General features: G+C 39.8%; 2 pseudogenes; both read right to left on the bottom strand.

Annotated features, from left to right (window-relative positions):
* LOC148028506 (uncharacterized) overlaps window positions 1-7,598 on the bottom strand; it is a 35,896-nt pseudogene extending 28,298 nt beyond the window's left edge.
* A 284-nt stretch (window positions 7,599-7,882) lies between these two features.
* The window catches only part of LOC148028505 (uncharacterized), a 35,496-nt pseudogene continuing 18,713 nt past the window's right edge, over window positions 7,883-24,665 (bottom strand).

Raw genomic sequence — 24,665 nt, 5'->3', positions numbered from 1 at the left:
CACACACACTCTCTCTCTCTCTCTCTCTCTCTCTCTCTCTCTTCAACTCTCTCTCAAATAATAAGTAAGAAGTTCACAAGATTGCACACCACAAGAATGAGCTTATCCATTCACTTTCCAATTTTTATACATAGCCTTTTTTGGACACTCTCCTTCTACATTTGCTTAGAGAGGCCTTCTCTCACTTACATACATCATTTACATTCTTTCACTTTTGTGCATGTGTCGATGCAACTAGGAGATGAGTTGAGGAACCCCATGCAAGCTTGGAATATTTTCTCACACTCGAGGATCCAATTGATGCTTGAGGAGGTGCAATGTAAAGCTTAGGATGACATGTCTACCAATGTTCTTGAGATGTCCTACCCTTGAGGTGCCTTGAGTTTGTAAAGTGGGGTAGGGATAGGGGTTAAAGCCCCCTAGGTGTTATGATTGTGTGGGACCCTCAATCTTTATAAGGGAGTGGGAGTAGCAAGTCTTGCTTGGCCTTTTTTCTCTATTAATTGGTATAGGTGGTGTGGCAATGATAATTGCACAGGGCTTGTTAATTACTATGATTTGAGCAAACAGCACAAAGAGAGACAAAGGTCATAAATCAAGACATGTGACTGTCATAAAGAAAAGGGTGTGAAGAAGAGGTAGTATGTTGGGAGAACATAGGTTCGATACATTGAATCAAGCATGTAAAAAATAAATAGAGGGATTTCCGAAATCGCACATGCCGCGATCGTAGTCTACAGACAGAAAACAACACTTCGAACACAGAAAAGAGGGAGTGAACTAAAAGCTTTCTAACCAAGTGTCTTAGGGTTTTTCCCCCCCGCCCTTTCGGAGCCAATGGAACCATCATATTTATGATCTGAGCATTAGATCACTGATCTTTCCAAGAATATCCCCCTCCACAAAGAGCTCCACTTCTCAACCACAAGCCCTCTTCTCTAATCCACTATAAATATGAGGCATGGGGAGGCACAAGGAGCATAAGGAGACCCCAAGAGGCTATAAGAGAGAGGTAGAGAGAAGGATACATGTCCAAGACATTGTGAGAGAGAGCTTGAGAGAGAGAGAGAGAGAGAGAGAGAGAGAGAGAGAGAGAGAGAGAGAGAGAGAGGAGTCACCCTGAGATGCTGCAAGGAAGAGAGTTAGCTCAATCCATCTTCTCTTACACTCTCCCATCTCGAATCTATTCTGCCTTCTTAATCTCTTGAGTCTACTTACGGACGATGGCCCCCCAAGCGAAAAATGTCACATGTGGATGGCAATCCCATAACCAACAACGAAGCTTCAGACGAAGGCATCACCGTCAATCCAATTGCGGTTCCGGCCGTAAGTAATGTATTTCCAAATTGATAGATGCTTGTTTTGATTCTCGTATGAGATACATTAGGCCCATACTATGATACACGAGTATAGATCATTTCATCTCACATATTCGTAAGATGGAGCTTGTGAAGTGCATATATTAAGGAAAGTTAATTGCACCTGCATATGGCTTATTCGTTCATAGAGCAATCACAAGGAAGAATTAGTCAAGGGTTATGAATGATATAGTCATTAAAAGAACGATATTAAAAGATTGTGCATACAAGTGCTAGGTTAAAGCATAGTCAAGGGTTATAAATAGCATAATTGCTAAAATAATATGACATTAAGAATCATGAATAGAAAGTACTAGTTTAGATACTTCAAAAGTACTTAGCCTAAGAGCCCAAATATTAAGAAAAACTAGATTCTAGCTCAAGGCAAGGCCTATTCGAGTCTAATTACTTGAGATAATCTCTCACTTATCTTATCAAGTATTTACACATTATGCCTATAACATATTTTGATATATGAGGATAATTTCCTATTTGCCTCATGACTTGACTAAGAGCTAGTACAAGAAATTAATCGTAAGGGTTAAAACTAGATGTCTTGAGATCCGTCAGATAATGATGACTTTTGCCAATCCAAAATCAGGGTTGGGGTATCAATCAAGGTTAGTGACCTATAGAACTTACATCATGAATAGTGTTTGAACCCTTAGCATATGCCCTAGCCAAAGGAAGGAAGTGTTAAGAAACATTTTTGCATAGTATTGCTCTTAGATCCCAAGGGGGAGAGGAAATATACGATGGAAATGTTATATCATCTATTCTTGCATTGTTTGGAAAGAATGCAATTGGTTTTGTTGGTTGATCGAACAACATCCTAAATGCTTTTTACATTCAACTGGTTGTTAGTTGTTGTTTAGATGATTATTCCAAGTGCTTGTGATTTATGGTAAATGCATGGCAAGGGTCGATGATGACAAGTTGCCATGGGAATAAAGGAACGTTTTCTTGGAAAATGATATTAGGCATGGATGCCTTTTTTGTGATTGATTCTTAAAGGATTTAATTAAGGATATTTTGCACGGGTGGATCACCTCCATGATCACACCGCGGATTTAGATTTGTATTACATTGACCTTTCGCAAGTGTACTATTATTTCACAAATTGACAAATAATGATAGTAAAAGATTATTATAAACTTGATCATAGCTAACCAAAGCAAGGTATGTTTGTATTTTCTCAATAAAATAAAATTTATTTTCTCTAAGAATTAGCAGAGTTCATGCTTTGCTAGTCACACAATGGGCGATGTTGGAAAAGTTCTTCTCTTTCCAAATAATAGTTGTAATTTCTCTTCGGTAAGCATGGGTTGCTGTATAAACAAGCCTACATTTGTATCCATTATGAATACTCACTAGACAATTTTCTTTATACATGGCTCTAGTAACCTCATTAAACATTGGTTTTTTTAAAAATCATTATTAAAGCTTACACATTTGTGAATTATTTGTTGTGGTGGCAAGGGTGGATATTGATTGGTGAAAACAAGTATAAATTCCATGTTCAATCAATATGGCTAATGTGAGAGAGAGAGAGAGAGAGAGAGAGAGAGAGAGAGAGAGAGAGAGAGAGAGAGAGAGAGAGAGAGAGAGAGAGAGAGAAAGAAAGTTATATTAACGTCTTCTAAAGACCAAAACTAGCCTATGAGACAAACTGTGATACAAGTGATGAGGTCCAGCTATCCAAAATAAAAGTGTTGAATGAAAAGCTAAAAGCTGGAAACTGAAAATACGGTGCTGTGAGTGTGATAAGTGTCGTGTATGTGTATGTGCGTATGTAGCTCTGGGACTCTAGATAATGGCTACAAAGGGGGAACAAATGTCGGCTGTGATAGGAGAACAACTATCGGCTGTGATAAAGTGGTGCGATGTGTATATGTAGAAGATGCAGGGAGATATACTATCTTGGGATGTAGTAGCAATCATCGAAGTCACTAATAGCAGGTGATCCCTCCTAGATGCAGGATGTGGTACATCGACGCTGGAGAAAGAGCAAACTGGAGATCTGATTTCAGTCTGCTGTCGATGTAGATCAAGAATCCTCCGGATCTCCTGTCGGTGTGGCTGTGGGGTCCAAAACCCAGGGATCCTCGTGCGGCGTCGGGTACGATGGTCCTCAGCCTGCTATAGTGTGAGCCCGGAGGTCTAGCTGGAGGCTGGTACAGTAGTTCTCACTCTGTCTGTCTGAAAGAACTGTGTAATAGTCGTCTGGGTGGGCCCCTCTCTGACTGGGACCCGCTATGTGCTCTGCTCTCTGATGTGCCATGCCTCTCCCAGAAAATGGCCAAATGATCTCTAATCCATATCAGTCATACATCCATGAAGTGAGCTGCTCAATGTGTATCTAGATCTCAACTCTGAGTATGCCGAGCATCTGAGAACAAAATGGTCCTCACTCTCCACCTCTGATCTGCAAAGGGGGCATATCCTCTCCTCCTGTGGGATGCCACTGGCTCTGCCACTCTCAATCATAAGCTGATGTGATGATACCCTGAGCTGTCTAATAAGAACTCTCAATCGATGTGGCATATAGATTTGCATATATCTCGGAATCTCTATGAATCCCTGCTCTGATATGCTCAAGAATTGTGTATAATAATGTGCCATCTTCGATGGCAGTGGTTGTGCAGGGCTGACCCATGTCCTCTGTATATAAATATGCCATATCTCTTGTCTGATGACTCTTTTCCTCTCAGAGAGAGAGAGGGTGTAAGTGGGAGCCTGAGTATCATATAGAAGAGGTGGGAGTCTATCAATGTCCAGCCCATGTCTGTGTCAAACCAAGCTCTAGTCTGTGCATACCATGATGTGGTATCCCCCGCTCGAGCCATCTCCTGAGATGCCATATATGCTCTGTATGCAATGCGATCTCTGTCCATATCCTGAAATCTGTGTAGGAAGCAGACTATCTGAAATAATGCCTCGACTATGGGTGGTGTGGCAAGCTCTGCTCGCACAATGTCATGTGGGACTGAGGCCTTGCTGCGAATCAATCTAGATATCATGATCACCTGAGGTCTCTCCATCAATGTCCATACATAATCGGCAAGGCCTAGCCCCCATATAGCTGCTCCATACATCTGTGCTAGAGTGACTAGAGTATCAAAGAGCCACCCCTTGGTGCGGGGCTCCTGGAAATGTGCCTGATGACACTGTCCCTCCATAAGAGCCAATGCTGAGTATCCTCTAGTAAGACGATTACGAGCTGCCTGTGTCATCGAGAAAGTCCCTAAAGCTACTGTAAAGGTGACTCCCAAATATACATATGATCCAGTGACCTCAATACTCCCTCCTGCTACCATGAAAATACTCTGTCTGCTTATCTGAGCTGATGTATGGAATATAAGAACCTTGGTTTTACCAAGGTTCACTGTCATGCCTCTCTATATGCAAAAATCATCCAATGCTAATAAATGTTGCTGTAATCCCTGAGTTGAGTCTGAGACCAACACAATGTCATCTACATATAGTAAGACATGAACTGTGGCTCCACTGAGATCTATACCTCCACTGGCTCGCTGTTGAATAAACTCTGCTATCTCATCAATGTATAGCCCAAACAAAGTCGGTGAGAGTGGGCATCCTTGTTTCACACCAATGGTGCTCACAAGGGGATCTGATATACCTCCCAGACATCTGACTCTACCAGTAACCCGCTCATATAGTGCATAAATACCCCACATCATGTCATCATCCACCCTCAGATCAAGTAGGCGTCTGAAAATCCTCTCTCTCGAAACCATGTCAAAGGCTTTGCGGAAATCCACAAATCAACAGTACAATATCTGTTTCTTCACTCATGTCTGGTTGATTAGACAACGGAGAGTGAAGATGTGGTCTATGGTAGAAAATGCCCGTCTGAACCCTGCCTATCCGGGGTGTGCGCATGCACTCTCTCTCTGCTAGCGTGCTGAGCTCCTCCTCCATCACCGTGCCATAAATTTTGGCCAAAACTGGCCCAATCATGATGGTCCTATATGTGTTAGGATCTATGGTGTGCTCTGTCCACGAGTCAGGGAACCCCTCAGACAATGTACGGTTGAAGAGGTGAGCAATGAGTGGAGCCATTGTGTCTCTGCCATATATAATATGCTCTATCTGAAGATCAAACTGGTCTCGAGCGCGGCCATGCTGTAACCGTGAGATATCATGTTTCACCATACTAGTGGTGAAAAAGGATGAAATACCCGGTCTTGGTGTACATGGTGTGGGTATCAGCGGCTGTGCGGGTACATGATATAAACTCTATGCGTATCCATGCCATACTGCAGGGTCATGTATCGGTGTGGGTGAGCGTGGTTCTTTGATCTACCTCCATGCCTCTGCACAATCTCTGCTCATAAGAAGGTGGTATATATCCCAATATCTCTCCTCCTCCCATTCCCGCTTTTTACAGCGGGTCAAGCGGTGCATGCGTCTCTGCGCCTGTCTGTGTGTGATCTCTCCTCTGGCCTCCAAATCGCGTAGCTATCGACGTAGATCTCTGCACTCATCATCATACCACCTCTTCTGTGGCATGGTACCGGTGCGAGGGGGGTGCGTGTATGTGTGATGTGGAAAACTGAGTGTAGCAGAATCATGTAGAATGCGTGTGATATCAGTGGTCAGTGTATCAAGGGGTGCGTATGGATCAAGTGACGTGATGAGCTCCTCCAGATGTTGTGAGTAAACATGTGAGAGCTCATGAGTGAAGTGTATGGTAGTATGCATGTGGCGTATGATATCTGCAGGTGGTGATGGTAATGAGGTGAGGAGTGAGAAACTAAGAAAGGTGTGATCGGCACCGAGTGGAAGTCTCCCAAGGCTGAAGAACTCGATAGTATGCATCCCATCGATCGGTCCGAGCACATAATCTACAGTACTCTTGCCCCCCCATGTGGGAAGCATGTAAGACCTCCTGAATATGGCCATCATGCCATCCCGTTATAAATAACGAGATGATGTATACTACCAAGCTCAAGTAAATGCCCTCCATACCCTATGGCGTCTAGCCCAGTATCTGCTGACTCCCTACTGATCCCCAACTCCTCAGGGTCTAATGCTCTCATGATCTCTGGCTGCTCCATATCAAAACTCTCACACTGTCGACTCTGTGTGCGCCCGTTGAAGTCCCCCATAAGGAAGACCTCACCCAAACTAGAATATAGAATAATGTTCTCTGAGAGCTGTGAATAAGGGGAGGGGGAATCTCTGGCATGAATATCACCCTGCGTAGTAGCATATCTGGACCCTCGTGGTGAAAAGTAGCATACTGCCATATAGATCCATCTCTCATCTATTATCTGCACTCTGATCCATATGTAACTGGCCTCCTCATCTCGTCTCACTAACTGGATATGTCTTTGTATCCCCTGACGGAATAGAACTGCCACCCCTCCTAAGCCCCTAGATGTGCTTTGCCTAGTAGTAGCCCGGTATGCAGATACCCACTCAAATCCTGTAATGCGTGGAAGCCCTCTCTCTGGGCTCTCATGTGTCTCTGTGAGGCATATAACATCATGGTCGGGTAAAATCTCCTCAAGTCTGTCCGGTCGTGACCATAGGGAGCCGTTGCAGTTCCAAACTGCCACACGTATCGGGGTCTCCTGTACAGTCCTCTGCCCCGTCTCATAGGCCACGCCCCCCTATTTGGTGGGGCGTCCATCTATAAAAATCCGGCCATCTTGATAGAAGGCCTTACGGCCTTCTCTATGTGCTTGGAGTATCTGTGGCATGCATGCTCGTCCGTGTGCAATCTGCATCTGAGTCAGGTCCTCATCCATGAAGATGGGAGCCCCAGTCATCCCTCGGAGCGAAATCCGCTTCCGAAAGAAAGTGGCTCTATCCTCCGGTGTGCTCATATGTAATATCAGAGCTCTGACCCTGGTAGTATCTCGTCCTGCACACCATGCCTGAGTAAAGGGCATGCTCGTGTACCCTAGTCGGGTGCATAGCCCGCGTGCGTCCTCCTCCGGAGAGGCCCCTTCAGGGAGCCCGATAATACGCATGTTCAATCTACGCGCGTTCCTAAGCCTCTCCTCCTCTAAGGTCTCTTGAACGCGGACTACCTCCTCCTTTTTATTTTCTTCCTGGACCTCCTTCTTAATGTTCTTCTTCACTACCTCAATCCACCCCTCCTTATTCCCTTCTAATTCTTCCTTCATGTTTGCTTTGATTTTTTCCTCCCATCCCTCTCTCGAAGCCTCAACTTCGGTTTTAATGCATACCTGGAGGTCCTCTCGTCATTCCTTCATGATAGCCTCTTGGAGGTCCGCTTTGAAATCTGCGTCCTCTCTTGCCTCCCATAGATGTGACACTTTCGTTTGTAGCTTGTCCAGGTCGGTTTTGAGATCCCTCTTCTCTTCCATGAGTGTCTTCACCATCTCCTCTAGTCGCCGGATCCTCTCATGGAGCCGACGGGTTTCTTGGTTCAAGGCATTATCCGCATCCTTCTTGAAATCTTTCTTCATCTCCTTGATAGCCTGACTGATTAGAAGCTCCACGTTATGGAGCTCGAGTGGCATGTCGCCTCACAAGGAAAAAGCCCCCTCGATAGACCCATTGAATGTCAGAGAGACCACCTTCAATGAAGAAAGTTTCCCACTTTTCACCTCCTCCTGAAACTGCACATCCACAAATGTTGTCCCAGCTTGCACATTCCAAGAGCCTTCCTTCTGCAATGCCTCTAAGCTTGACAATGTGTAACCCTTTGGAAGAACTCCCAATAGATAAGCAATCAAGAAATGTCCTACCTCGTGCAGATCTATGCCCGATGCTAGAGTAAGGGCAAGTAAGATGCCAAGCACTTGAATTTGATTTAGCTGCAATGTCTGCCACATAACCAAGCCACCCAAGGCTACAGCAATTTGTAGATTCCTTCGAACTTCTCCAAGTGTAGAGTCCACAGGAGACAAAAGACAGTCTGTCTCTATATTATTCAGTCGCAAATCTGCAAGAGAGTATAACCTCTGTGGGACCTGTCTTGTAGAGCCAAAAGCCCTGACGCCATTGCGAGCGCCTCTAGAAGTAGGATGATGGCCAGGGCCTTGCTATCGTTCCCAGCCTCGAGTTCCTTGTCCAGACGCCTGAGAATGCTTGCTTTGGTATCCTCTTCTTCTTGCAAACTTAATTGCGGGGCAGAACCAGATTCATTTGAAGTGGAGACGCCTTCTCCATGTGAGGAGTTGTCCCGCAAACTCTTCTTCTGGCAAACTTAGTTGTGGGGCAGAATGAGAGAGAGAGAGAGAGAGAGAGAGAGAGAGAGAGAGAGAGAGAGAGAGAGAGATCATGATCTCGATCTCTCATTGTGCACGTCTTTGCTAACTTGACATCATGTTGTTGTAATATTAATATTCATAGGCTATACTTTGAACTAATCATATGTGTGTACATGTGTGTATGAGCATACTAAGACTTCCAATATACACACATAAATACATGCACACATACATATGTATATCTATTAATGAGAGAGAGGCATAGAAAGATAGATTTTTAGTGACAATAGTTTTTGAATAAGAGAGAGGGAGGGTTATGATTATGTAGAGGTTTTGATTCATGATTTTTCTATGTTTTTGCTATGTAGATTGATGCTCAAGATAGAGATGCATTGACAAATGTAATGCTAGAGGATACTATTACAAATGCTATGGTTGACAAGTCTAACATTATTAATGGGGATGTGATGATGGATCATATTGATGCTAATGTGCAAGAGATGGATGATGCTATCAGAGTTGAAGGTATGACATAAATATATCCTTTGGATGAATACACCAATGCGTAGATGGATGCTCCATAGACTCAAAGATATAGGATATTACACTAATATTTTGGTCTACCCTTTGATCTCAGAGGATTTAATGAGTTCATGGGTATTAGTCATGGAAGGCTATATGGATGATGGATGTCATGCACTATCAATGCCTTCTGATCTAGGTGGAATTAGAGATTGGAATTGTTATGCATTCTAGAATATACCGATGACTTGGCTATTTGATCCTAGTGGGAGGTTGATTATTCAAAAGAAGAAGTTCATGATCATATTAGTGTTTGATCTAGGTGGCTACATAGTGTGGCACATCAAAGGGATATGTAGGTTCGAAGAGGGTGGATATCGTGATGTTGTGCATCCACTTATGAAAAGCCTAGGAAAAAGGACATGAGTTAGATGTTTTGAGTAGTTGAAGTTAGCGACAATATTTATATATTTTGGTTTGGCTAGTGAGATTGATTGTATAGATGATCTAAGTTATATGAATAAAGGCTCATGCATGAAGGGCCCTAATTTGTTGATGGTGAAATGGGTGGCATTGTACGACTAATGAGTACATGCTTTTAGCATTGTTTTTGAGTACCTTTACATCTTTGGAAGGATAGGAGGAATGGTTAATGATCGGTATATACAAGAAAGGTGGCTCATGGCTTTCTTGATAACACCTCGATACATGATCCAATGGATGTAAGTTGTGTGGCCATAAGTGTGGTGAATGATAACATGGACAAGGATGGGAAAAAGCTCTCAACCTTCATTCAAATATGCTTGATTGGTGAATGATAGTTGACTTGGAGAAAAAAAAAGAGAAGGAGAAAAATAAGTATTTAATATATATTATCATGCATTGTGGGAAAAAAAGGGATTTTCCTTGCATGCTTTTAGGAACGCAAAGGAGGGTGGGGGTGCAACATGAATTCTGGTAAAGGAGGATGTTCATGTAGGGGGATGGGGGAATACTATTATGCATAAGAGCAGCTAGTGTGTCTTCCTTCCTACTTTTATTTTTGTGTATTCCCTAGACTACGTTAGAACACACCTTGCTAAGGAGGCCAACACTATAAAGAATGGAGGGGAGCATCAGTTCAATGGACTCTTGGCTTTCTACAAGAAGAGTCTGAAGTTTAATGGCCTTCTTAAGTTTTACTAGGGTTTCAATAGTTCTTGTGTTGAAATCATTGTGTATACCATGACCAATAATTTGGACTATATGAATCTCTAAAGCTAGATGTGCTTGTTGAAAATCTTTGTATTTTGGAGTCTCTTATAACTCTGACTCTTTTGATGGATATCAACCACCTACATGAAGAGGATGGTTTCTCTTGTGTGGATCTATTGGGACCACCAGTGTGTTGACAATTCAAGGGGTACAAGGCCTTCATGACAATTCAAGAGATGACTATAATAAGGTAAATATTCATGAAGTGTGGCCTAATATCTAGTGTGAATTGAAGTACTGATGATGCAATGTTGATACAATGCTTGACGTTGCTGATTTGGTTTTATGTAGAGAAGGCTTAGAAATCATTTGCTATTTTTGTATATATATGAAAGACATTTTGAGATTTTGATGAGTTGGCCTCTATCATGATTACCAAAGGGATCAATATGTGGGGTGAATTATCTGAGAGAAGTGGTAAACAGGTTCAAGCATTTTACTCAAGTTTAGAAAGGGAATGTGGTAGATCCTCTTCGAGAGATTGTGGTATAGTAGTATTGGTGATAACCAACAAAACAAGTTAAATGAGCATTTGGTGAAATGAAGGTTTCAAGAGGCCATGAAAACTTTAGAGACACGACGAGCTCTAGAGGAAGAGGTGGATGATAAAATAGAGGTTTTGGCAATTTTGGTATTGTTTGCCATTATTATTGTAACACATGTCATTTTACAGCCCATTCTTATAAGAAGAAGGATGATAACTATAGGAGTGGTAAATTACAACAACAAAACTATGCATCGTCCTTTAATGACAAAATGAAGACCAACATGAGCATCTGTTTGGTTTGTAGCATATGATGAATACTGTTCCAAGAAATGGGACACATGATGATATATGATTTGTCAGTTTAGGTGACTTTAATCATATGACGAGTCATGCTCAATGGTTTGGAAAGAAAGGGATTTACAAAATCTAGGTTATGTGTAGACGGTGCCATCCAATTTTAGAAATTAAAAAAAAATATATTCTTGCATGATGGCCAAACAAAGAGTCTATCAAATTTATTAAATGTGCCATTAATCACAAATAATTTAGTGGTTGGACAAATGATAAAGCAAGAGTTGCAATTTTGATGTAATGTAAAAGGTTGTTTTGTAGAAGACTAATGATAAGTGCAAGTTGATCCACAAAAGGAAGTGGAGCTCATCAATGTTCACTTTAGAATCTAGAATTCCTACTATGAATGTTGCTATGTATACTAAAAGAAAAGAAGTGGTTGCATACATTAAAATATAGCACAAATATATTGGACATACAAATGTGTAAAGGTTGAAATTAATGTAGTATAAACGGCTGATTGCAAGTTTGCTTGTTTTTAGGGTTATAAAATTTCATAAAGTGTATAAAGCATATCAGTTTGGTAAGCATGCAAGACAACCTTTTTCTCATGAGAAAGATATAAGTAGAAATATACTTGATGTTGTAAATACACATATTTCAGGGCCTACACAAAATATATCTCTTGGTGGTAGCAAATACTTTATCATGTTTATTGATTATTGTTCAAGAAAGCTATGGATATATTTCTTGAACAAAAAAGAGTGATGTATTTGAGCACTCCAAAACATCCAAGGCTGCTATTGAAATAGAAACATACTTGACAGTTAAGTACTTGAGGTCAGATGGAAGAGAATATTACCTCTTTAATGAGTTTACTGGCTTCTTGACATCTCACGGGATAAAGAGACTGTTTACTCACAAATATACCCCACAACAAAACGGGATTGTAGAAAGAAAAAAATAAACATATTGCAAATTTTGCACGAGCATTGATGGTTGAAAAGAATATGCCAAAATATTTTTTATATGAGGCTATTCATATTGATGTTTATATTATGAATAGCTTCCACATGTATAATTCATGGGATAAGCCCTAAAGAATGCTTTATAAGCAAAATGACCAATGTATCACACCTAAAAGTGTTTAGTTGTATTGCATATGTTCATGTACCAAATGAGCTACATAACAAAATTGATCAAAAGGCTAAAAAATATATTTTAATTAGATACTCTTTAGAGCAGAAAGGGTATTGTCATTATAACCCAATCATCATAGGTGAGTTTAGAGTGAGGAGGGATACTTTTTTAATGAGATAAGCTATTGATATGAATCTAGTGGTGATACATTAGATGATTATGATAATCATGATCGTTATGTGCAAAAGAAAAAGCAAAAATCATAGTCTTAGTAGACCATAAACATCATCTAGTACTACATCTACAATTAGCCCTTGGTTTGGGCGACTAAGGAGTAGCCCCACATCTTCAAGTGCATCTACAAGTATTGAAAGTAAAGACAAAGGGAATAAGAAAGTGTCGGATGGTAATGATGCATCTACCAGTTATTTGGGATCTGATTGAGATTCCAATATGGTTCAGAGAAATTGGATGTTGAGCTTGGTATTCCTTCAGTTAGGACACCAGGTGTAAAAAGAGCACATGGTAAGGTAAAGGCTCTACTGAGTGATCCTATGGTACATAGGTCTAGCATGGTAAGATACCCTATTAAATGATTTAGTTTTGAAGGTTATGCAACTCACCATTATGCTTACATGATAATGTTAGTTGAGAATGTTGAACCCACTTGCTTTGAGGATGCTATTGGTCATGCTTATTAGGATGTAGCAATGAATGAGATGGCTGCATTAGAAGCCAATAAGACTTGGAATTTGGTACCATTGCTTGAGGGCAAGAAAGTTATTTGCTATATGTAGATTTAAAAAATCAAGCAAAACATAGAAAGTTATGTTAGTAGTTGTAATGCTAGACTAATTGCAAAAGGTTATGCTCAAACATATAGCATATATTATGAAGAGACATTCACTCCAGTCTCTAGCATGGCAACATGTGTGATTGTCTTGATAGCACCCAAAGATTGGATTTTGTAGCAATTGGATGTCAAGAATGTATACTTGCATTGTGACTTGCCGGAAGAGGTGTATATGGAGCAGTTGACATGTTGTGAAGATTTAGAGCATCCCATATGTGAGGGCTCTATAGCATCAGAGGGAGGTGACATGTAGAACAAGTTGAAGGCCCATCCAAGTATTATCATTGTGATAAAAAGGGGCATTTTCACAAGGATTGCAAAAGAGGTAGAGGCTTCAAGGCAGAGATGAAGATGAAGCAAGATCCTAACTCCTCTACTCAATCATCATCTTTCCTAGACACTCAGACTTTGATCCTAGAAAAGGCCAAGGCCAAGAAATAGACATGATCATCTTCTTTAGATCGCAAAAAGGACTTGGTGTCTCCTCTTGCTTTCCAATACCAGTGATACAATCATCCCTTATGACTCTCCAATGCAAGAGAGGATGCGTAAGCGGGCGGTGAGATGGGGTAGGTACGCCTCATCTGTATCAATATATAGGTACACAAGTTCTATAAGGGAGCATCCTGAACACACCAACTGAAGTCTGACAAGTTTTGAAATCTTAGAGTTAAGATTGACATCTAAGTCCATGATAGGATATTATTTGACACAGCGGTATTAGCTCCTAGTTTGAACTCATATGAGGCAACACTTTGGCCATCTTGACAAAAGGCAAGGAATCTATGGTCACGTATGTTTAGAGGCATTTTTGATGGGATAATCTTGTACTAGATGCTCAACATTGACACTTAGATTCTGTTTGAAACACATTAGTGGTGGCTTCATCATCCACTACTTGGATATCCATGGTCCTATTTTGGTGGCCTTTGTTGTATAGACTATGATGAGTCATTTTCTTTATATCATTCTATTATATCAAATCACCCATGATCTAAGAGAGGATGTTAGCAATTTGATTAGCTTGTGTGAGTCTAATTCATATTTGACATTTCTAGGTCCTTTAGACATTTTATTGTGACCATTATGATGTTTATCTGAGCATTTTATGTAGATCGATATGTTGTCATTTATGGCATATTTTTTTCCTTTATATTCAAGCTCCTTCTCAGTCAATCATTATCACACACAAGTTCTATTGGAGCGAGAAATTTTTCATCTTAGATATAAATAAAATTCCATGGCTAAAGTATTCCAACATCATGCTTTAATTTGATTTATATAAAAAAATCCATGAAGTTACACTCTTTTAATTTTAAATTTATAGAAAAGATATAACTATTGCCTCTAAAATTCACAAATGGGGTATATAAATGATACAAAAATTCAAAAAATAAGTTTTTAAACTATCCTATAAGGTGATCCCCCCAAGGCAATCTCTATATAATTTCCTAGTTGAAAATTTGGTATATAATTTTCTACTTGAAAATTCACATAAGTTAGAGAAATTAGGGATTCCCTAGTTTTTGTAACTAGGAAATGTTTCATCTTCCCTATGAATTACTTTCCCTACCTATGTGTATCCTTTAGCAGAGAATTGATAGGGAATTTCTTTTTTTTTTCCCCTATGTAGGAAATGATTAAAAGTTCTTTGTGATAGTCATTCAATTGGTGAAAATAATTAGGATTGGCATGTAATCATGTATTCATGTAATCATCCTTCTGTTGGCACTCCAAAAGCTCTTCAAAACCATCTTCACTTTCCTCCCATGATTGTCGCCATAATAGATCATTCTTCATGTAGGCATGATTACACAATTGACAACTAATAGTTCCACCCCTTTCTATGCTCACTTCAACATGTTATATGGCCCTTATTATGCTATAGTCCCAAAGCACAACTTCTTCCATGGAGACCTAAAACAATGCACCCTAATTGTGACATCCCTATAGTTTTCTAATCAGCCTTGCACTAGTTGGGACATTACTATTGCCTTAGCTTCGTGTCAAACATTAGTGTTGACTTAGCCTTGTGTCAAATGCTCATGTCATGTTTCAACTATCTCTTTTTGCATTATTGTAGCTTTCTCTTCCTCGTCAACGTGAGGTGGGGTGAAGTTCCATCACTGGCATGTGCAGACGCCGTCTTCCCATCTTCTAATTCAATTCTAGGTTTTGGTGCCTTCTAGAATGGCACTTGGTATCTTCCACTCTAAACAATATTCAGTCACTTTCAAGTGATTATGTCCAAGATAAGTATCATGACTTGCATCCAATTTCCAAATGCTTTCTTTGTGAGCAATAGTGAGTCCAAAAGCCAGCATTGGTCCCTCTCAACCTACCGACTTCCCTCAATCCTCCATGGATCCAATCTAGCATGGTATATTAGGCACCCTCCTATTTGCATGGCTCTTCCATAGTCATGTCAAACATCATGTTGTAGTCCACGTTGCACTATTACATTATCATGAATTTCTTCAATATGCTATCAAGAAGCTTTGATCATGCTTGCTAAATTAGAGTTGATAAAAGAAAAAGAACTTCAAGAATCCAACAATACTTCTACATTCAAAACATTAGTTTGCACACTAATCGTGCTTACAATTCACTTTTGGGAACTTCATGTTGAGGCTTGCATGTATGAATGGTTCGCTTCTTGCATCCGTTCATCTAGGAGTTGTTTGATAATGAAAGCTCTTCAAGTTGAACATATTGTACGTACTTTCTTTATTACATTTCATGGTCTTTGTGGCTTCCAACAATTCTTGGATATGTGACCACACACATTACAATTGAAACACTTTGGCTATCCTTGGGTATCTTTACCAAGTAATCGTCTTTGAGCATTTTGGATAATGACTATCAAGGTTGGCTATATCTTTTTTTCTTCTTGTTGAAAATATCTTCTTCGTCATTGAGAAGGTTTCCTTCAATTCCTTGAGCAATCTAAATATCATATGCAAAAGTCTCAAGACCTTGAACTTAACCCTGTACGAAGATCGTGTCTTAGTCTAGGCCATTAAAAAAATAACTTCACGTGCTCTATCATTTTTATATCAAATCTCATCACAATTTTCTTCAAATGCACAATAAATTGAGAAATTGTTTCATGCTCCTTTTGTTCACACTCATTAAATCTTTTGGAGAGCACTTTTTGCTACATTGTCATGAGCAAAATCTGGTACTATAGCTATCCTGAAAGAATTCCAATTATGTTTTAACTCGTCAAGTTGTTGAATATACCATGTGGATGTAATTCCTTTCAAAACCATTTGTTCCTCATTGAATGTTTCTCCTTCTTGCCACCATTGATGATCATCTGCAACATTTTTTAAGGGATCTAACCAAGATAATATGTCTACATCCTGTAGAATAGAAAAAGATTTTGGGTGAACCTTCCTATGTTGGGTTGAAGAAGAAGAAGAAGAAGAGGTAGCTTGATTAGCTAACAAATATAGAATGGCTTGATTAGTAGAAATTTGTTGGTTGGTTGTAGATAGTTGTTGCAATGCTACACTAAAAGATTACAACGAATAATCTAGGCTAGAAGGTTGAACAATAGACGATTCATAAGAAATCATAATTTCATCTCTTGGATTACCAAATCTGATGAGTGATGCTTCCTCTCTCCACCAATAACTATGTATAAAATTCCTATCCAACAAGATCTACAAGACACATTATATTGGCTAGAAAGGGGAAAGATCAATTACTGGAAAAAGAAAGATAAATAAAATAGAGCTTCAACTCTCATGTTTTCCTTCCTTCCTTCTCTAGACAATCCCTACTTAAATACATGAGTTAGTTACTAACAACAAAGAAGTGATTGGTTTGTTGGGGTGCTTAGTTTGTTGACTCACTAAACCAACACCCCTAACAAACTTTTGAACTTTCCTATGGTATGCTAAAGTTGGGGCCCGCCACAAAGCCATTTCCATGAATTTTAATAAAAAGAGAGAAATAAGGCTCCTTTTGATATTTCAACATATGAAGGACTACACAAAGTGTGGACTCGCTTTTGTAATTGTCGCAAATCATAATTATAAGCACATGTAACTTTATATATATAGGCCTTGGCTAAAATTGTCTTATCTAAAAGTGCAAGTATACTAAACCATTTACATCTCTGAGACACACATGTCCCTTGCAAGTAATGTGGTAATCGAGCTATTGCAAAAGATGGCCATGCATAATGTTGTCTACATCATGAGTTAAATTGGGGGGGGGGGGTAATCCAAACACGTGATATGTATAGAGGGTATTGTAGATGGACCATATATATTAGGAACAATTATATTCTATTCTATACTTTTCATGCACGAATCAAGGGAGAAACTCTCTATAACAAGTGTAGATAGGAACTCACTTTTCACCTACTCCATTTAACTAGGAAAAACTACTTAGGTGTGATTGGAGATACTAAAAGCACCTTCCAAAACCACTAGTTGTAATGCCTTTATAAAGGTACCTCATCTTCATAAATAGAGTGCTCAATACTATTTTGTAATTGGACTCTTGCTACTCTTGTGTTGTCACTTATCTCCATCCCTCTCTCAATATTTTAAGACACAACTCATTCATATAAGATAGTAGCATAATGGGAAAAGGGTACCAATACCACACTTACAACCACTAACTTTGCCTAATCACGCACCCAACCAATCAAGATGCAAGAATGGCATTACCCTTGAATACGAGTAGCAAGGGATGAGATATCACAAGATTCAATGTCTAAAACGACTCACACCAGGCAAGACAAAGGATCACAATCAATCTTTCTTATCTTTAAGGGTATCATTTGCATCATTCTTCAAGGGTTATTGTGTAGGACACAAGCATATGATATATGTCCTTATTAGAATTATAAGAAAATTCCTGGTATACAATAGGTGCATCTCATATAGGGGAGACACCCTCAGGGATTAGAAAGCTCCAAAAGATAATAAATAGATCACAAGAAATATGGCAAGCTTCATCAGAACTTCTTGCAATAGCTAATCACAATTATCCATGAGCCCATAGGCCAATTGTCTTACCTCCATAAGTAAGAGTTTTGACCTCACCAAAAACCAATCACATTTATATCATTGAACTAAACACAAAAGTTGATTATAAAACTAAATAATAGGCACACAAGCCAAAAAGATGACTTCTATTGAGTTGAGATAGAAAACTTGAAATTGAGCTCCACAAGACCACCCAAAGAACTATAAAATAATAACAATTTCTTTTAGGCCAAGAGCCCACAAGCCCTCACAAAAGCCTTAGCAAGACTTTAAAGATACCAAAAAAGAGCTAATTGCTACATGGCCATATACAAGATAAGTAGCACCACTCTAAACACCTCTTCCACAAAGCCAAATGCCAACAACACATGAACTCACAAAGAAACCCATTTTACACAATGAAAGATTAATACATAAATTCTCACCTTATATGAGTCTCATGGTACCATGGAAAATTTGCATCACATAATCATCATGGAAGTCTCACAAAGTTCCTCAATGGCTTATCCCTTTATTATACAATTCTAAGATGAAAAACAACCTCATTCTGTCATACAAAATAGCTCAATAGTGTTCTTCTTGAGGTTGCAACATCAACCTCTTGCTCATCTTCTTTGTGTTTTGAGAACAAGTTAGTAAAATATTTATTTAACTACCCATAAGAGAGGATAAAAGGTTGGAAAAACACTCTATAACAACACACTCAAGCTCATATCTTCTTTAAAGTAAGGGAAAAAATCAATGATCTCCAATTCTGAAGGGGTTGATAAGCTCATTTTGAGCATGGTATGGTCTTCAAAGACCTTCATGAGCTGGTCTTCTAAAGTAGCTTTATTCCTTTTCCGTTATAATAATTTATGCACACACACACATAAATGTATATATACGTGTGTGTGTGTGTGTGTGTGTGTGTGTGATTCTTCTTAACCAAACCCTATAGTATGAGAACTTTATCCATGGTTTAGAAGAAAAGAAGGAGAAGAAGGCAACCCATCTACTCATGTAGTTCTTGAATGGAGAGAATATGACTATTATATTTACTTCAAATGGGAAGGAAAAGAAGAATAGTGGCAAGGGACATCCTTCCTTTCATTGTTGAAGGAGAAGAAAAATAAGAAACCACATACCAAGATATACAATAGTATGGTCATGTTTAACATAGTTGTGTCCTTTCCATCCTCCATTGTTACCAAGCCTAATGGCTCTTTCTATAAAGCTCTTGGAGTTCCCACCTTAGTTGCCTTGTGCTACAATCTATGTCACTGTGGTCCTAATCATTATAGTCATTTTTATGGAAATTAGTGGTTTTTTTTAATTTTGAGTTGGGAAAAAGGAATGGAAATGGGATAAAATTGGAGAAAATGTTAATTTTTAGTCAAAATAATAAAACAATACAAATAAATCAGAAAATACCTATTTTCTATGAATAATAAATAGAAAAAATAGCAAAAAATAAAGAAAACTGGAGTTTTCGCGCGCAAAAAATATGAAAAAATAATATTTATGTACGTGAATGTTTGGCAAGGTCAAAGCATGAGGTTAATCTTGAGTTTGACGCTTCCTTTGTGTTATAGTATGTGTTTAGTTTTTTTACATACAAAAATGATACAAAACAATCATTTACACCTATGCACCACAGCAAACCTAAACGGTGGGGGAGGGGATAAAGTTTGTGCGACGATCTAATTGCTGAAAATATACAAATTTTGATTTCCCTCTTTGTGCATAGCATTTAGGGATCGTTCCATAATTAAATATAGGTGACTATTAGCACGGAAGTTCTGGTGCTAGTCCCTAAAGCAGTGCAGCACGTAATGCTTAGTTAAAATTCATGAAAGGGTTGTTTTCCGCACCTCACATGGTTGGTTTTTTAAAATCATAAAATGGTTGTGCACAATTGTCATATACCTTGCATCAAGCATGCCATGTGGTATCTCCTAGCATGCATTGCACTTGATTGATAAACTTTGACCAATGCTAAGAGGACAGGAAACCCAAGCTGTAGGTTAGACGGGTGCTTCCATTGGGGAAAGTTTTGTGAGGTAAATAAAAATATCCTAGAACGCTGAATTATGAAAGAGTGCAGTTTTTGTGAATGTTATATGTGTTAGCTACGCATCTTGGGGCCAATCTCCGAGGTGTAGGAGAGTCGCAGTGGAACCACGGCAATTAGCTGGAGGTGCTTCCCTATGTGTGTATTACGAGGCATTATGCTTATATGTTATGGGATCTCCCTCTGAGGAGAAGGGAAGATGAATGTTGGACTACATATTGGATACAAACACAAAATCGTCATAAGCATTTAGTGTAAAGTGAGTTTTAGATGCTCCTGGCCCGCAAGGCCGTGTGGTGGGGTTGTCTGTCGTATGCATGAGGTCCGGCTAATGCTATAGCCAGTGCTGGCCCATTTTAGGTCCCATTAGTGGTGCATTTGCAGAGAGTTGCCAACAAGTGGGGGCTCTTGAATCTAGGGTTTTTAGGGACCAAATAGTTGGTTTATCTCCTCTGACAAGGACCGTCAAGCCAAAATACAAAAACCAGAACGTACTGAGAGGGCTAGACGGCAATTGGAGATTGTAAGACGCTATTTTCCTCAAAGGAGCAGCTCGTTATGCATAAGTGGTAGTGGTTCTAGTAACCTAGGTGTTACGAGTAGCTCTTTGAGTGTAAGTGGAAGTCTTGGTACTTCCCTATTTCCAATTAATCAAACCACAACAAATGGGGATGTATGTTGCCTACAAAAACTCCTGTTGTCAATGCGGTTGTGGCCATGGCACAATCTATCACAATTCTAGCAGGTACACTCGATTTACCAGCATTAGGAGCACCGTTGCCCATTTTCCATGGGTTAGTAGAAGAAGATGAAGAACTCCACATTAAGGAGTTTCAAATGCTCATATTCAACTATCAAATCAAAGATGAAGGACACCAAATGATGTTCTTCAATATGACGTTAAAAAGAAGAGCGGCAGTGTGGTATCACAGTCTGGAAGCTGGAACCATAACTAGCAGTGCCCAATTCTTTACGGCTTTCCATAGAGAGTTTTCCCCTAATAAGGGTGGGCAATATTGGCTACGTGTTTTAAATGTAACACGCCAAGAGCCAAATGAGAATGTCCAAGCATATTCCAAGAAACTAAAGCAAGTTCTTCGCAAACTTAATGCTTATATTCCCATTCCAGCGGCTGCACAATTATAATATTTCCTACATGGATTGGATTTTAATATCCAGGTGCTGTTGAGTAGTGTTGCTTTGGCCGATATTGACACTGCCATTACCCAAGTAGAAGGAGTAGAGTTGCACTTGCAAGCTGCTTATGCAGCAAGGATAAATTGGAATGGTAATAATTTGGCCTTGACCAATGGGAGTCAAGGGGAGCCCATGTTAAAAATGAGTAGCAGAGGGAGTATCATGTCGAATTTGCCTATGTTACCAGTTCCTCCTAGCATGACTATGCCTATGGCTAGTCAGGCGGCCTCACTAAATAGTGGTGGAAACCAAACAATGAATCCTAATGTTGTCCCAGTTGGTCAGCGGCCAATTCCTAATCAAGTGGTTAGGCCCATGGGATGACAGACTGACGATCACGATTATGAGTCAAGTGCTTCTAATGTCCTTGGTGAAGTTAAGGACATGATGAAGCACTACACCGATATGATCTCTGAATAGTATCGACAAATAGCTGTGGATGTCAATTTCCTTAAGAAGCAACAGAATTTGATTGGGAGCTGACGCCCTGAAGAGGGTGGCCCCTCAAGATTCAGCTGTAAGTGGTGTGGGGGCCAACATTTCCCTAAAAATTGCCCAAATGTCAAATGTGATATTTTCCGGAAGTCTGGCCACTTAGCTGCTACCTGTTGGAGTAAGATCTGTTCTCTCCAACAAGGGAGTAAACAACCACGTCCAGTTAACCATTGCGCGCAAGGGAATAATCTCCAACAAGACGATGGACCAAGGCAAATACTGCAAAAAGGAAAGGCTTCTAATCTATGAGCCATAACAAGGGGTCAAAAGATTAAAGAGGGTGACAAAGGAATGGTAAAACCTGTCGAGGGAAGCCCTAAGCAAGATGTTAGGGAAAAGTGAGTCCTAAATCCTGATAAGGAAGGTGGACCGTTAAGACCTGTTGGCAGTAAAGTCGATCCCGAGGAGGATAAAGGATTGCCAAGAAAGAAGGTAAAGGCTAAAAAAGAAGCACCAAAGCCGATGGAAAGACCAAAGGAGAGAATGGTGTGGCGCGAGAAGAGAAATTTAGCTAATTACCACGACTTTGATCTAGCAAGTTCCCTTTGCGAAGTCAAACCAGACGTGAATCTCCTGCAATTGATTAAACTTTCTCTAGGAGTAAGCAAGGAATTCAAGGAAATCCTACGTATAGGGTATATAGTAGAATCTTTGGGCATAGCTAGAGTGGGGGAAGATTGGTTTGATCATACTGAAAAGCATTGCCCTAGGGCTCCAGCATATGTGGATGGAATATTAGTGGAACATGCTATCATGGACACTGGATCCTCCGTCAATATCATAAGTTTAGACTTAATGAAGAGGTTAGGTCTAGAGATCCAAAAAGACGGCTCCACTCTTCTTAGGATGGCTGATGATAGTCTAAGACTACCAAAAGGTTGCATTACTAAGGTTCACAATACAGTTGCGAGCATGGAATGCTATCTAGACTTTAGGGTGATAAGGTTTGTAAGATGTCTTAGCTATCGGGTTTTGCTAGGCAGGCCATGGATTCCACGGACAGATTGTTAAGTCGATATACCCGCTGGTCAAGTGATTCTAGGTCGAGGTACCCATTGTGCAATAGTGGATGCTTACCCTGAGTCTCCTCAGAGTGAGAAAGCTCCACTATCCTCCACTGAACTAGAAACAGTAGATGATCCATTTGGTAGTGAGACGTCATCGAGGGATGGATCTAAGGAAGGGTCCACTACAGAGGATATTTATCAGATAACCTTGAATGAGCCGATAGAGCCTCACGATTGAATAAGAGACGCGGACATTATTGAGCTGGATCTTGGTACGCTAAATGATTCATGAACAATTAAATTAGGGTCCATGCTCAGTTCGGAAGAAAGAAAGGATTATGTGTCCTTAATTTGAGAGTTTCGTGACATTTTTGCTTGGAGCTATGATGAACTTCAAGGTATTCGTCCCAGTCTAGTTGTGCATACTATTTCTGTAAACGAAGGTACTTGCCCTGTACGTTAGAAAGTAAGGCGTATGCCTTTTGAATTAAGGGATGGGTTGTACAAGGAACTACAAAAGTTGTGTAAAGCGGGTTTGATCTTCTCTGTTCAGCATACTGAATGGTACTCACCAGTTGTGATCAGGAAGAAGAATAATAATCAAATCCATATTTGTGTAGATTTTAGAGAGTTGAATAAGCAGACTGTTAAAGATTACTACATGTTGCCGTTTATTGACCAAATTTTGGATCAACTAGCGAGTAGGGAAATATATTCGTTTATGGACTGCTTTGCAGGGTATAACCAAATAGCGATCGCTGAGCAAGACAAGCTAAAAACGACGTTTATTATAGTCTTTGGTATGTTTGCATACCATGTGATGGCATTTGGGTTGTGTAATGCACCTGGTTTGTGGCAAAGAACAACCGACAAGACCTTTGGTGACATCTCCCCAGAGGAGTTGAAAGTATTCATTGATGATCTAGGGGCAGCCATCATAAGGGATAGACAGTTGATCATTTTGCAGAAGTTTTTTGAGCGTTGCAGACAATTCTGCATAGCTCTTAACCTATGGAAGTGTGTGTTCAGAGTCCCTTATGGGCTCTTGTTAGGCCATGTGGTTAGTTTTGTAGGGATTGCGACTGATCCTGAAAAGATCAAGGTCATAGTCGATATGAGTCCACCACATACTCCAAAGGAAGTGCATAGCTTTCTGTCATCAGTAGGGTATTATCGGAGGTTTATCAATGCCTTGGCAGAAATAACATTACCATTGACTAACCTATTGTCCTTTAATTGATAGTTTTCATGGAGTGATGCTTGCAAAGTGTATTTTGATTATGTGAAGTAGGAGCTTGCCAAAGCACCTGTTTTAAAAGCACCAAAAAGGGGCAAAATGTTCTATATATTTTCAGCAGCAACCATGTATAGTGGTACCATCCGATAGCTTTGGGAGAAAAAGTGGTACCATCCGATAGCTTTTGCTAGTCGAAAGTTGGGTGTATCAGAAATTAACTACACCTATATGGAGAAGTTGTGCCTTGCGATGGTATCTGTGACCAAAAAGTTTAGGTACTACATTCTTTACGAGAGGGTGGTTTTTTGTACGAAGACGGAAGGGCTTTGATTGTTGTTGAATAAGTTACAGTCACTTGACCATTTAGCAAAGTGGTTAATCACTTTGCAGGAATTTGATTATGAGATTAAGAGCAAGCGGCTAAAGCTTCAGGGCATTATAGAGTGTCTTGTGGATTTTGGAGAGCCAAAAGAGGTCTTGGCTAAAGGAAGTGGCATGGAGACTTTGTTCAAGATTGATACAACGGCTATTCCCTCTTGGTATGCTGCTATAAT

Source organism: Lygodium microphyllum, chromosome 11 (assembly GCF_053477565.2).
Source record: "Lygodium microphyllum isolate KBCC chromosome 11, Lygodium_microphyllum_v1.1.10, whole genome shotgun sequence".
Lineage (NCBI taxonomy): Eukaryota > Viridiplantae > Streptophyta > Polypodiopsida > Schizaeales > Lygodiaceae > Lygodium > Lygodium microphyllum.
This window is presented reverse-complemented; position numbering and strand designations above follow the sequence as displayed.